Raw genomic sequence first — 12354 nt, 5'->3', positions numbered from 1 at the left:
TACCACTGAACTGATTTTGATGAAAGGTTAATGGAGACGATTTCGTTTTTTTGTGACAGACACAATTTCAATTCAGGCCGCAGGCATAAGCTAGTTTATTGATAACTGTAAGACTAGGTGCAGACCACCGATTTTTAGTTGGCCGATAGTTGGGCCCGATTTAAATTTGTATGAAGAATCGGCCAAATCAAATCGGTGTAATGCACTTCCATACATGCCCATACTGATCAACTGCCCGACTAAACTATCGGCCGAAAAATCGATGGTCTGCGCCTAGGCTAAAAGTGTGAGTGCCTTGACATTTCTTTTCAAATAAGTAGGTACTCTTGTGCAACTAGAAATAGAGAAAAATTTCCGATTCGAACTTGTCTAGTGAAAATCAAATCAACCTATTTTTACGATGTCTGATTCGACATTTTTCGAAGGCTAATTGTCAAATAAATTAAATTAGTCGGCAGCACTGAATCTTTGGCACTCATAATAATAATATAACGTAGTTTTAAAGGATATATTTTCAGTCTTACTAAAATAAACTGTTGAATAAATTATGACGATAATTAATAAATCCTTATCCAAAATTACTTTTAATTTAAATTCTTTTCTAGTCTCGCCTTTTTTAATTTTTTCACCAAGTAGAAAAGAACAGCCATTTTCAAGTCACTTCAAAAACTATAACATAACCAACATGTAAAACTATTTACACAACACAACGTAGAAAACTTCGCCGTAGCGCGAGGCAAACGTGTGTACGCGTGTTGAGATTGTATCAACGCTAAACGGTATTCTACATACAAATGTTAAGCTCCAACTTTGTGTTATCACGAGAATTTACTTTAAAAATGTACATGTAATTGTAGTTTTCTTTTAGAAGTTTCTGCGTTCAGTGAACGTAGAGTTCACACACACATTATGTAAATTACAGTTTACAAAAGTGTTTTTTCCCATTGGAAAATTGTATGGTAAAATAGCTCTACGTAATTTGATGATATTATTTGCCGATGATAGTATACAGTGTGAGTCACGTTAAAGTGTACATATGAAAATAGATGAAACTAGACCTATTTTTATCGACAAAAAAGAGGTCAAAAAATTTTTGAGATTTTTTTTTAATTTTTTATAGATTTTTTTTTCTTCCAATTACGTATTGTATAGAAAACGTAATAACTTTTAAACTAAGCGGTATATCCTGATAAAATAAAAACAGTGATAATGCTAAATAACAGGCGATACTAAAAAAATACATAAAATACACAAAAAATGCCAACAACTAATATAAAATGATACTTTTTGAAAAAAATCTGCTTAAAAATTCGTGTTTTTTTGGTTATTTCATAAATTTCTTCAAAAAATGCCCTTATAACAGGTGATTTTTATTGTTTTTTATTATTTTCTATCGTATTACCTTTTTAAAACCAAAAATTTCATGTCTCTATCCCTATCACAACATTTGCTATGATAGTTTGAACAAAGGCCTACCACAACATTATTCTCCTCTACAGGTAGGGACAATTTTAATTTTAACTAAAATGCTTATTTTACTTCGAAATCTTTTGTTTTTACTTGAAATCTAACTTGACTTTACCAAAATTGCAAATCTAGAGCCATTTTCAGTTTCGTTGTTAGCGAAGCGTTGAATGGCGCGCCCGGAGAGGCTTAGTTCAAACGATCATAGCAAATGTTGTGATAGGGATAGAGACATGCGATTTTTGGTTTTAGAAAGGTAATACGATAGAGAATAATTCAAAGTAATAAAAACCACCTTTTATAGGGGCATTTTTTGGAGAAATTTATCAAAAAACCAAAAAAACACGAATTTTTAAGCAGATTTTTTTCAAAAAGTATCATTTTTTATTATTTGCTGTCTTTTTCTGAGTATTTTATGTATTTTTTTAGTATTGTCTGTTATTTAGCATTATTACTGTTTTTATTTTATCAGGATATACCTCTTAGTTTAAAAGTTATTACGTTTTCTTTACAATAAGTACTTGAAAGAAAAAAAATTCTATAAAAAATTAAAAAAAAAACTCAAAAAAATTTTGACCACTTTTTTGTCGATAAAAATAGGTCTAGTTTCATCTTTTTTTATATGTACACTTTAACGTGACTCACACTGTATACTTATTGCTGGACTTGTCGTGGATGGTACTCGTAGTTTCTTCCCCTAAGGAGCACCATAGAGCATGATATTTTTTATCTTCTTGAAGTCGAGTCGATCTATCGAAACCTTGAATTTTCTATTTAATATCTTTATAAATGGGCTTTTAAGCTTAAACCCTGTTTTACAAAGCAAGACCATAACGGCCAATTGTTAGAAATTCCAAGTCATTTTCAGCCTATCTAGTCTATCAAAATCAAGCAGACTGAGCTTTTTAATCAGTTAGGTTAACCCTACACTGTCCAAACAGTACACTCGTCTAATGGTTTTATACCAAATACCTTAATATTCTCTAGAAAAAGTTTCATTTCACATTTCAATTAACCCCCGACCTATCAGAGTAAAGCGAGTACTTGTCGGACAAATCGTTTCGATCTTAATAGACTGTCATTAGCGGCTTTATTTGCAATATTATAATGGATTTTGAGTTAAATACGAACCACTCCATCACTCTGAATCCAACTTTAACCGAAGCTCTTAAAGTCCATTTTGGTTAGACGAGTTTAATAAACTTCACAATGAAAGGCAAATTATGAAAGCGTGGATTGGCAAATTAAAATTTTTGACGTGTTTACTTTGAGTTCACAATTTTGAACTCAAATTGCCGTGGCTAATTTAGCGTATTCACAAGTACTAACTAAGATGTTTAATCGTACCTAATTGCTTCTCGGGTTTTTAATAACACGAGTATTTAACCTAAAATAATGTTTTAGAGCAAGTAAATTGTGAATTTGCTGGGACAATAGCAGTCACATTACCTAAGTGATTTGAGAACTCAATCCAACAGTTATAATGATATGAAGACGTGACTATTTTTGGATTTATACTTAGTAGATTAATGCCCGTTTTCACCATTAATCCCTAATTTTTAAGTGACCTCTATGAAAACAAAATTCCTGTTAAGTGGTAACATAGGGGTCACTTAAAAATTAGGAATTGATGGTGAAAACGGGCTTTAGAATCTCCCACAAAACAATTGGTATTATTTAATAATTTAAAAGTCCAAGAGTGCTTGACTAATAATTTTGGGAGCATGTTATTTGAAATCATTATGTAGATTCTGACCAACTTTTGTAAAATTTTGCACGAAAATTTAATTAAGACAGTCTTGTTTGACTGGAATTTTCTATAGTATTGGTATTTATCTGAAGTTCTACACTTTAGAAATGGTATATTGCATACAAAGTCGCAGACAAAATAAGTTCAAAATAAACTAAAAGCTTGCACTAGTCTTGTTGCTCTTAGCCACTTACCACCACGTGAAAACGAGTATTTCTGTAAAGTAACAAATATTTTATTCATCTTGCACTCCTAAGTGTATTGGTCGACCTGCGTAGTCTATATCGCTAACTTAAAGTGCAGCCTCTTAGCTCCAGTCTTTAGTTCGCTAAAAGCATAAGAGCAATAACATCCAGCTGCGGAAAATACGGTAAAACCATTATCACCTTCATCTAGCGAAGACGCTAAAAATACATTTCCAGTTAAACTGTCTAAGGAGAATAAACATAGGTACGCTTCTGGCAATACCGCCTATAGAGAACAAAAAGATTCCCACCATTTTACTAGGATCCCCGATATCTTATACTCTAAGTTCTTGATAGCTTAAAATTACGATTCAGAGAAAGGGTGGTAGGGTTCAAGTTACGTTGATGGGGTGGTACGTTACGGTGGGGCACCTTAAGATGTGGAATTCGAAAAATTCAATTTAGTAACTGTGAATTTAGTACAGAATGCAAGAACCGCCTTTTGGTGCCCCCGGAGACATGGGCCGCATGTGAAATGTGGCTGGCAATACCAACGAATGTGCTCTCATAGACTTTTATTATTTAAACTATGACATATAGGTTGCTTTTAAAGTTTAATATAAGTCGTAATGTTGACAAAGTTTGGAAGTAGCATACCAAAGGAAAAAAATTGCCTATAAAAATGTATGTCGTGGCGTGACGTGGTGACAAACCTATTCCGAAAAGATGTCCACAACGGCCGGTCTTGCACTGCCCTTATCCAGGTACTTCCCGCGACCTTCACTAGATCGGCGGTCCACCTAGTCGGAGGTCACATTAGGTCTTCCAGCCCGTGGTCGCCACTCATGGTCGCACCTCAACGGCCACCAGCTCTACGAGCTTATGTCCCCTGTCTACTGTCACTTGAGTTTAACAATTCTGTGGTCTATGTCAGCCACTTTGGTTTTCCTGCGGACTAAGCCCGCGTCCAAAAGACCTTTTTTACCCTAAGCTAAGAAACAAGTTGAAAGAAGAAAAAGAAAACATTCGTGAACATAGAATCCGAAACTTAAGAGGGGATCCGATCGAAATCTTATCGTGTCTTCTAAACGTCTCAGCAACACTTGAAAATAGGGTATCGATATCCAATAGGAAAACGATCCTCTCGAGATAAAAGCGATTCGTAATGCCGTAACCGGCGCGGAATTTTTCATAATTGCATTTTTTAAATATTTCATCGCAAACTCCGAGGAAGGCGTGAGATATTTTTCGATTAATAATCGATTGTATCGCCCCCGGCAATTCGCCGAATGTATTCGGAACGTCCGAATGGAAGGGGTGAGACAATGGAAGATCCCCGGCCATTAAGATTTTAGGCTCATTTTTGCATATCAAGCAGGTAAGCATCCAATAATCCAATATTAATCCAATTAACATCCAACAACAAGTAATTAAAATTTTCCAAGTTATACTATTCAAATAAGAATAATGATAACTTCTTGCAAATTAATAAGGTCACATCTCTATTCCAAGTAACCTTTATTATGCATGTAAATAAATAAATATTTAAACTAATCACATCGATTCATAACAACATGTAGTTACTATAACAACAGACTAAGGCGAGTAAGGTGAGTGTTGCACCACCAAACTTTAATCGTAACTATAACTCGTATTTAATGACCATATTATTGATAATGCACCTATTTTATTTTTGTATTTGATTTGACATGGTAATCCTAATTTATGACATGCACTAAATGTAAATTTGATATATTATAGATATACATATATGTGTTTTAGACCTGTCTGTAAACATACATTTTCTGATAATAAATAAATAACGTTAACCGGTGTATTTTATGTTAAAGTCAAAGTAAATGGTGCAACCCAGCCTAAGTAGATCGGTATTAGAAACACCATACTTAGTCACCGTATAAAAAGTATAAAGTGGTCATCACCATAAATACTTGTATCTCTTGCTCCCATCGGGATTCGAATCTTAACTACATGTCGTTGTAGACTGATCATTCAAGTAACCGATTGAAGTTATTTTTGCTAAACTTTTCAACTGTTACTACTTGAAGACAAACTGCTTAAAAGCCACTGATATAATTGCAGAAACATCCACAGTATTAGCTAACTCGAAGACGTTGCAGTGTTTGAATTAAGCATAAAATATAATAGGCCATTAAGACGGCACTATCGCACGTTACTGTTATGCCCACATTAGGTGCGCCCTGCTGTGTAGGCCGGGAGCCGGCGCCTAAAAATGCTTATTATAGAAAATACCTACTGATTGCCTTTTTATTTGTTTTGTTCAAAAAATAGGTATTTAGTGGGCAGGTGTAACCAATAGACTGCTAGATTGCACCTAGACTGTATCTTACTAAACATCAGGTGCGATTGTCAAATACATGCATTGTTCAGCATAAAAAAGACTTAAGCTGGGTTGTACCATCTTACTTTGACTTTAACAAACGTCAAAAATCTGTTAAACTCCATACAAAAAACGCAAAAACACCGGTTATTCTTATATTTCCGGTCAATTAGATTGTGCAACTCAGCCTTACTACCATTATTTAACCTAGCACTAAATGATTTATTAACTTATTCGCTTTTCTACCATATTAAAGGATAACTCAACCTAAGGTGTTAATGCTTCGGCAAAATGTTAACTCCACAAATCCTTTCTGTCAGAGAGTTGCAGATAAACTTTGACAGGTTTTTTTTAAAAACATAATACTCGTACAATGATAGTAACTAGATCCAGCTCCCGATCTATTTCGAATGCTCGTGCTAGTTGCAGGAGGCAGTAACAGTAATGTGGACTGTTGCGCGGACGCGATAATGCACTCCATAATAATTTACACTGTTGCCTCGCCCGGACAAAATAACCTCGTTTAGAACTGCCGATAAAGTGCACCACTTCGGTGCCAGATTCCCCTATCTCTTGTTGTGTGGCTCGTAGGGGAGACCGAGGAGAGTTGTAACAGTTATTAACTACTAGCGAGCTCGTAACACACGACATCATAAAGGTAGCAGGAAGTCGCTGGACGCAGGCCGCTACCAACCGGGTAACATGGAAAGCATTGGGGGAGGCCTATGTTCAGCAGTGGACGTCCTATGGCTGAGATGATGATTATGAGCTCGTAACAGTGCGCGTTTTTAATTCAAGTCTCGAGCTAACAAATACGCGCTGTTGCCAGCTCGCTCATAGTTTCAAAAAATCGACAATGTCACAATTAATCTCTGTTACAACTCTCCTCGGTCTGCCCTAAGTATTTTCAGTCCCCCGTTATGGTCTGGACCTTTTTGTGAAGTTTTTTGGCAGGCGGCAACATGTTGGCATCTCTTTTGATTTTCGCTTTGTTTGCCTCTATTCCATATAGAATGCATATGTAACGGTTCGGTTTACGGAGTGAATATGAAGTGAACCAAAGCACCATCTATACTAATATTATAAAGCTGAAGAGTTTGTTTGTTTGAACGCGCTAATCTCAAGAAGTACTGGTCCGATTTGAAATTTCATTTTGTGTTGGATAGAATCACCCTACAGCCAATAGGGGCGGAGCAGTAAAGAAAAATGTTGCAAAAACGGGAAATATAATTCAAACTATTTTCACGCATACGAAGTCGCGGGCACAGCTAGTTGGTATAAAGGCCAAGGTTAGTTTGCAAAAATAGTGTAACCCGCCATTTATAAAGTAGGTAAATATTTTGTGTCGAAATGGAAATTCTTTTGCAATTTCCCAGTTCATCCTCAGGAAATATTCTGTTACTAGAAGTAAATTACAAACGTTGTAGGAAATAGGATGGGTATGTTCAACCGTATAATGTTTGCCGGACCTATCATTATTCGCTTCAATGAATATCCAGTGTACTTTTTGGATGTAGGTACATATAATTTTTATGTGGATTGATGATGAGTAAATTTCTTATTTCTTATTATAACTGTTTTGAGAAATCATAAAATAATTAGGTATTACGTACAGGGACTATTCCTTTATAAATGGGGTTCACCAATTATTACTAAAATAAATGGTTCGTTTCGCTTTCATTATTTACTATTTAAGGACGAAGTACACTTTTATCAACCTGGAAATGGACCGTAACCGTATCAACTCGAGGCGGTGCATGAAACTCCATACTGCAACACACACTTAATCCGCACTGTAACGATAACGTTCGCCTCGCGCCGCAAGACGATACGATGTTGATCCCTTTCCAGGTTGATAAGTGTGATAGACTGATAGACCTTTAATAGTATATTTTTCCATCTGTGTAAATGCTAAAGTAAAAAAAAAAAACATTTCAACAAACCGCGTTCAACCTCACAAGCATTTATATGAGGCCTTATAATATCTGGGGCCAACTCTAAATAGTAAACACGTACTACTTAAATCTCATGTAAACCTCTGTAAGACTAATAACCTCTATTATACTAAGTAAACAAATTCATGCTCTCAGAGCGAAGCACAAATTTGCAGACTCTTATCTCTACGTCACTGCGTTTAAATCATGGAGAAGCCTACACACAAAAAGACTGTTAAATTTGAACTCTATCCCCTGGACATACGACTAATGATCATCTATGTATGCTGTACCCAGTAATTACAGTATCAAAACATGCAAATGCCACTGCGTTGCTTCCTTTGTGATTATTCTTGTAAAATATTTATATGGCGGTGAATCTCTTCGCGTTGTGATTTGTGCACTTTGTAATGTGCACAATTGAATTATCAAAATTGCTACGATTGTGCTTTAAAAGGTTGCTTTAATTCAGAAAATAGTTTTTGAATCAGTAGTACAATTACAAGAACACGGTTTTCGACCAGCGCGAAGTACGACCAGCAACCTACTTAATTATATGGCGGATATAATTCCAGCTGTGGACAGTGGGGTGCAAGTGGACGCCGCTTACTTTGATTACAAAAAAGCCTTCGACCTGGTCGATAATGAAGTGCTTCTTAAAAAGTTAGCGAGCGTAGGGTTTACTNATGGTAAATTTTCTCAATCATATCATAATTTTAATAGTCCAATACTCAATCCCATCTCAAGAGAAAAAATGTACAAAAATAAAACTTTCACCATCAAGACCGAATGTTCCTTGCAAAGAACTATTATTTTCAAACGAATGAAAAGCTTACAAAACTACTTCAAATTAGGAAAAATAATTTTTTTGCTTGTTTAGCAGTATTTTAACTTACATTATACTGGTCAGTTTTGCAATTTAACTACGTTTACGTGAAGAAAAAAAAATAATCGCACATCACGTCTTCTCGGACGAACCACCTTGTCAAAGAAAAATGACAATTTGACAGTGACATTTTGTTTTTTTTATATTAATAAGTACGGATACCTGATTTTGAATACTTTAAGCCATAGACTATCATTCTTTTTTTTCGATAGGCGCGAATTTTTGAACTTAAATTTATCGCTAAAGTTTTAGTTCCTCTGAAGGCACATCCGGTGATACTTCGAAATCACCTCCGAAAATGTCTCGGCGTTACTGACTACAAAGTTTCAGTTCCTTCTGAGGCACATCCGGGCTTACGAGGATAACTACTATGTTTACTTAAGTGTTATTGTAAAGATAAAAATATTTAACATTTCTTATGACTCGATGATGATGATAATTCAATAATGATGATGATGATCAATTTTTGATTATCGATAAAATGATCGATACTACCATGACTCGGAACATCACTATTTATTTTAAATCGCGTTATATTACAATCAGAGAATACAACGGGGCTGTACATTTCCTACAGCCACCACGCTGAAACTTTCAGGCTAACAAAGAATTTTCAGGCGGACACTTACACAGCGAAATTGAACCTTAACATTATAGACCTAAAGTATCTTTTCCAATGAAACTTCTCAGTAGTTTTCTATGTTGTTTTCGGATGCAACTTATTTGTGAAAACAGGAGCGAGCGAGAGAGTCGCAGAGGTCTGGAACGAGTGGGAGAGAGATAGAAACACACTAAATTTACTAAGCCACAGGTGGTGTACCTCGTGTACAGACGCAAGACAAGTTAGATTTAGAATTATTTTGTGGATATAAACGACGTTTTCTAGTGAAATTTTAGGCAATTCCGGGAAATAACTTTACATCTAGGTAGGCAGTAAGTACCTAAGCTAGCTGTACAAGCTACACCACCATTAATCATCAATCATTGATCATCATTACCCAGGGTAATGCCTAGTTGCCTAGAAAATTAAGGATGTAGAGCACCCGCACTAATAGCACCTATCGATATTTTGTTTTCTCTCTCGTGGATAAAAATTTAAACATTATGAATCCACAAATAGCGATATCGATAGGTGCTCTATGTGGACTAGGATAGGTGCTATTCGTGCGGGTGCTATTTGGGCGGGTGCTCTGAGTGGACTACGCCACTAAACATATAAGTAAGTATATCAAACTAAACGCGATGACATTTTATGTAGTTTTCAGGAGGTATGCAGATGACAGCTTGTCAAACATAGAGTAAGACGCTTACCTACTCGATGGACTGACGACCTCAAGATACCTAGTAGTGGCTGTATAATAAAAATATTTAACCCTCCTTTTGGCGCAGTCGAGTAAAAAGCAGGAGATCATTATTTGGTAGCGCTCCTATGAAAAGGCGGTCCAGTGTCTTTGGCTGAATTTTATTTCAAATTCTAAAAATTCGATCCGAACTCAAGATACACAGACACTACAGATTTTATCATTTGCTAGAATTTGAATATTTTACCCATTCACAGAACTGAATCTATAATTAATATCGTTCAAAACATATTCTAACCAATATTGTTTTTCTTTAACATTCCCATATTTCCCATTCTCCATTAATTAGTTTTTTTTTAATTTCTCCAATAAAAAATGCCCACTTTTATTATAGCCAAAGGAACAGCTGCCCTTTCCCACAATTTCAAAAGCATCTAATATTCGGATACTGTAGACATAATTGTTGACTAGCAACTTGGCGTTTGTTGAAAAGTCCCTTTGAAACTGGGTCACTTTGTTTTGCAAGAATTTTCTAGGAAAAGTCTGTGGCCATTCCCAAAAAGTAACAAAAGACATTGAAACTAACACAACTAATCCCTAAACCATCTAAATTCTAGGTAATGTCTGTGAAAACTTACAAAAAACATTAACTACCACTAGGCATCCCTAAACCATTTAGATTCTGGATAATATTTATCTGTGAAAATTCCCAATAAGTCACAAAAAGAAAAAGATCTGGCATTCCCAACCAGTCTGGCCAGAATGGGGAATGTAGACCATAATAATACACTCGGCATCAAATAAATCGCACCTCCCGCGACAAGCACTTATCAAACGTATGCATCCCCGCTTCCCACCAACATTGGTACCATTTAAAAGCCTAGTTCTAAACTTCATTTCATTAAAGGAAAGGTTTTTACCCCAAAAATGTGTCTTTACAAGGATCCAGAGTCACTTCTTCAAAAAATAGGTAGTTACGCTATAGCCATTTTTTATGACTATAAAACTGTTTAGTTGGGATTAATCGCTATCCATCTGTTAAAGAGGACACGTGAAATCTTTATTTGGTTTTATAACCATAAAAATTGGTCTAATTGATCCCAGAGGTGAGCCCAAAGTGAGGTCTATTTTCAAGTCACATTTATGGTAAATGTTAATCATTTATTTAGAAATGAAATGTATTTTTCTTTAAGGATATTTATTGGGCTTTCATATAACACCAATATTGTTGGGGTACCATGATTGTGTCAGAAGAAAATCTTTAAAGTTCGCGTCGCGGAAGGTGCGGTTTATTTGATGTTGAGTATATTATCTTTTTTGCTTTTGGTAAATTAGAGAGACACGTTACGCAGCAAGGTGGACCGACGACCTCATGAAGGTAGCAAAAGGAGCTGGATTCCGCTACCAACCTTTTGGGGAGGCTTTGTTCAGTAGAGGACATCTTATGACTGAAATGATGATGATATTGATTAAATTAGAGAGATACGTGCTCCTGCAATGCTCCTGATGATGAACAAAACAAAAATATATCGAACTCCGTAAAAATAACAATAGAACATCGTAAATTGATTAATAATAAAATAACAAGTAAAATTACCGTCAATTTGTTAGTCGCGACACAAACGAGTGGAAAAAACCTAAGTAAAGAAAAATGAAATACAAACAGCAAGTGAAATTAATAATGTCACAATAAGGCTCAGTCAATTACATGGATAAGTAATGCAACAACTGTAAAGGTTCACGATGCTCTCTTAATTATTAATGCTGAACAATCTATCGGAATGGAGTCGTGAGGGAGTTGACGATTAGTTGTATTGACATCGTTTTGTTATTATCGTTTAGTTATATTTTGCCAAAAACATTAAGAAAATACGTAGGTTTGACAAAGCTGGCACTTATTTTGCCTGTAGCTTTTTTCCGTCTTTAGAACGTATCTTTGAGAAAGTGACATCTCAGAGTATGTCCCCAATTTCTTCCTTTCTCTTTCAAAAAATGTCTATAGCTCGACAAAGGCCTTCTTCAAGAATTTCTGCAAAGACCAGCCCTGTTCTACCCGCATCCAGGGGTTTCCCGCAACCTTCAGCGGGTCATTGGTCCCCAGTAATATCTACAGAAGATGGGATACCAAAAACAAAAATCAAAATTATAACATGATACTTTTCAAACATTAGTCTTCGGTAAAAGAAAATTTCGTTTTTCGTGCTTCAATCAAGATTAATGATAGGGCACTAGGGACTGAAACTCGTTCTCTTTCCCGAAAACTATAATTCAGACCTCTTCAAGTTGAGATTGAATAAGCGCAGGAATTTGACTGCGGTCAAATACCTGCCTCTTTCTGCATAAAAAATTACAATAACATAAAAGACCGTTGGGTGGACGACATGTGTTAGACATCGTATCGTAACATATGAACGAAAAGTGCCTTTCGATAATCGATGAAGCTTTGTTTTCCCGTAAATCTATGACAACTGGGAA

Source organism: Ostrinia furnacalis, unplaced genomic scaffold, assembly GCF_004193835.3.
Source record: "Ostrinia furnacalis isolate ACB-3 unplaced genomic scaffold, ASM419383v2 OfSCF0932, whole genome shotgun sequence".
Taxonomy (NCBI): domain Eukaryota; kingdom Metazoa; phylum Arthropoda; class Insecta; order Lepidoptera; family Crambidae; genus Ostrinia; species Ostrinia furnacalis.
Note: the sequence above shows the minus strand (reverse complement) of the source record.